Source organism: Pteropus alecto, unplaced genomic scaffold, assembly GCF_000325575.1.
Source record: "Pteropus alecto unplaced genomic scaffold, ASM32557v1 scaffold7, whole genome shotgun sequence".
Classification (NCBI taxonomy): domain Eukaryota; kingdom Metazoa; phylum Chordata; class Mammalia; order Chiroptera; family Pteropodidae; genus Pteropus; species Pteropus alecto.
Window position 1 is genome coordinate 8,205,359 of NW_006494614.1, and position 4,273 is coordinate 8,209,631.

Consider the following 4,273-nt stretch of genomic DNA (forward strand, 5'->3'; position numbering starts at 1 on the left):
CTGGTATATAAAAATATTATTGATTTTTTATATATATATTTTACTCCTGTATCTTGAAATTTTATAAATTTCTTTCTTAGTTCTGGTAGCATTTTTGTAGATTTTCTGAATTTTTCTATATATTTTGAGTAAAATTAGTATTATTTCTTCCCCACCTTCAGTGGCAGATAGCTTTTACTTTTATCCCTCCCTCAGGAGCACTAGTCTTTCTGTGTCACTGGGTGAAACAGAAGTATGTCTGCCCTTTGCTCAGCAGCAAACAACTTTTGCCTCATGTAAGAGAAAAGTCCAGAACGCAAGTGGTGCTTGTGACTATCTACCAGTGGAAGACCACCACTAGGTACTATTACCATCAGCACCACTAAAGTGGCCCCTCTGAAGTCTTCTGTCCTGCTCTCAGTTCTTCTCATTAGCATCCAATGAAGACTCATGAAAAGAGCGGTGAAGAATTACAGATTCTCCTATATCTGGGGCTCTCACAGATTCAAACTGTCACACTACCACACACTCAACATTTTAAAATTTGTTATAATTTCCATTGTTTTCTCTGAACTTGCACTGGTATGACTGCCTCTTCTTCCTTCTGTAGTCTACCAAAGGCTAAAGTTTGTGCATCTTACTCTCACTCTTCTCCAAGAGTTTTATGGGAGTCAGATCAGTTGGTTGTGGGCTCAAAAAAGTGATGATTTTGCCCATTATCTAGCTTTTTATCATTGTGAGAGAGGAAATAACATTTTCTGTGACCTTCTACATCCTAAACAGAAGTTGAATGTGTTGTACTCAGTTTTAGAGAAACATTGACAAAACATAACTCATCTAGAGGAGGTGAAGGTAGAACAATAGATATTCTTCTACTTTCCTCTAACTCCACTGCAATCTCAAGGTCAAATCATCAAAATATCCTCCACATTAGTCTCCAATTCCTACTGCTACAATCCAGTCTGCAAACAGCAACAAGAATAATCTGGTTATTTTTAATATACATCAGATAATGCCCTTGCTCTGCTTAAAATTCTTCGACAGTTTCCTATTAAACATCATGTAAAATATAAAATATAAACATCAATAATTTACATAGCCTTGCCTCAATTTTCATGGTCCATATCTCAACTCAACCTCCCCTCTTTTTTTTCTTTCACCCTTTTCTTCTGTGTTTTGGTATCTCGGTTCCTTTCTCTCTCTTAAGCTCTTCTTTGATGTTATGCCTTTTCTCTGAAGCACTACAACCTACTACTTGACCATCTAGCCCCAGTACACACACACACACACACACACACACACACACACACACACACACAGGCTTTATATGACTGATTCTTTCTTATCTCATTTTTTGTAGCTCAGCTAAAAGCCAGGGAGGCACTTTCTAACCACTTTTTCTTTCCACTGTCATTATTCTCCATCTCTGCATATTATTTCTTTGTGACACAGAACAAAACATATTTGTGTGGTGCTTTGCTTGTTTGCTTTTTCGCTCTTTTGTGGTCTTTTCTCTACCTTGAAATCTTCATGAGGACATGGACATTGACCAGAGACTATGTTGCACCTAAGACGATGTTCAGCACACTATTCATTCAATAAATATTTTAAAAGTGTATTTAAAATGTATAATATCTGATCACTAGATATCATTATAGATTATATCTTATCACATAGTAAGTACATCTAAATAAATTATTGTATTATTATACATTAAATATTTACAATGAAATAGTTAGATTAATAATGTATATATGAATAGAGAGGGGAATTCTAGACAAAGCTTCAATCAAATGCTAAAGTAGAATCTAAAAAATTAATCCCTTAGACTCTAGGTAGACTGACAGTTAAATTGCCCTGAATTAGTTTCTATCCATTTCTTAAAAATAGAAAATATTTATCTAAAGAAATATGCAGGCAAATGTAATTTTCTGGGAAAAAAAATATCTAGGGATATAAATGAAAGTCAGTTTGCAACCTCCTATATCATGAATCTGTTCTTCAGGGATTTTTCAACTTCGTTTTGCAGAATCAAGTGGTTCAGTTATTTGGAGTAAGCATATGTACTTTTAAGTGGTTATTCAAACTGAATTGCCTGCGTCTTTTAGAGTTTAGTGCTCACTAAATGTTAAATAGAATGAGAAAGAAATGGATAGTAAAATTGCAGGATTCATCAAACTATTAGCATTTTATTATACTGTGGACAAGGAAATAGCATCAAGTATATTTATGTAAGATAGAATGGTGTCTTAGAATATATAAGTCATCCACATGCCTGAAGTATGCTCAGGAATATATTGAAAAGTCAGTTTAGTTTCTGTTGACATTTCATAAAATAGAAGATTAAAATAATGTTGACTAACACACCTAAACAAGGTTCTTCATTAAAAGTGTCCCAGTGGCCTAAAGGATCTTGTGTCTGCAATTTTATTCCTTGGCACCTTTTAAAGTCTTCCAATAAATAGGAATTATTTTTTTTAATCCACCTTCAAAACATCTTAGAACTTTATTTTCCGTTGATTCAATGAGTAAACATGTGAAATTTCACCTCCAAAGGATTTCTTTCTTTACAAAAAGCTGAAGGAATAAAAAAAGTGGCCTAAAGGATCTTGTGTCTGCAATTTTATTCCTTGGCACCTTTTAAAGTCTTCCAATAAATAGGAATTATTTTTTTTAATCCACCTTCAAAACACCTTAGAACTTTATTTTCCGTTGATTCAATGAGCAAACATGTGAAATTTCATCTCCAAAGGATTTCTTTCTTTACAAAAAGCTGAAGGAATAAAAAAAGAGTAGCTCAGAAAGAGGCCTGATTTCTGTGCCCAGATAACATAATGAGGCAAATCTCAACCAAGGCCTACTTTTGACTTAGCTATTGAAATCATCTTAATAAAATATAAAATATATTTTAAAATTAGTTGGTATTTATTTAGAATATAATATTTTTATAATCATTAGAAATTTTGAAATGACAGATAAAAGACATTTTCATAATAAACTAATAATCAGTGCTTTTTTTAGCTTTAAAAATATATAAACATTTCAACTCAACAACAAAAATACCCTATTAAGAAATGAGCAAAGGACTTGAATACATATTTCTCCGAAGAAGATATGCAAATGATCAATAAGTACAGAAAAATGCCCAACATCACTAATAATTAGGAAAATCCAAATCAAAACCACAATGAGATACCACCTCACACCCATAACGGTAGCTATTATCAAAGGAAAACAAAACAGAAAATAACAAGTGTTAACAAAGATAAGGAGAAATTGGAACCCTTGTTCACAGTTAGTAGGAATGAAAAATAGGGCTGCAGCTATGAAAAATAGTATATTAGGTCCTTAAAAAAAAGTTAAAATAAAATAGTCACACCATCTAACATTCTTACTTTTGGGTATATACCCAAGAGTACTGAAAGTAGGATCTGGAAGATATATTTGCACACTTATGTTTATAGCATCATTATTCATAATAGTTAAAAGGTAAAAGCTACACAGTGTCCATAGATGGACAAATGAATAAACAAAATGTGTATATACATGCAGTGAATATTATTTAGCTTTAAAAAAAACTTCTGATGTATGCTGCAACATGGATGAACCTTGAGGACATTATGCTAAGTGAAAAAAGCAAGTCACAAAAGGACAAATATTTCATGATTCCACTTATGTGAGGTACCTAAAGTAGTCAAATTCATAGACAGAAAGTAGAATGGTGGTCTCTAGGGTCTAGGAAAGAGGGAAATGGGGATTTATTATTTAATGAGTAAAGAGTTCGGATGCTATTAGTTGGAAAGAGTTCTGTGGATGGATGGAGGTGATAGCAGTACAACAATATAAATGTACTTACTGCCACTGAACTGTATACTTAAAAATCATTTGTATGGTAAATTTTATGTTATGAGTGTTTCACCACATTAAATTTTTTAATTAAAAAATGTAAAAGCACAAAACATATCAACATATTTTTTGGTTTCTTTAGGCTCATCTAAATTTTAAGATTGTGTGCATTGTACTCACTATTCTATCTCTGATTTTTAAGACACATTGGGCATTCAATATATAATCATCATTTAATTTGAGAACTGAATGGTTCCCCTATGTCTCTCCCGAGAGTTATATCATTTTCTATCATTGGTACTTAAATAGAAAATGATGATGTACCTATCATTCTCTGTAGTTCACTATCATGATGTCCTTTCAGAGATACAGTGATAGAACTTTCTGGTTCTTTATTGTTGCTTCTCTATTTCAGGATATTATACATAAATAAAGACAAGCAAACAAA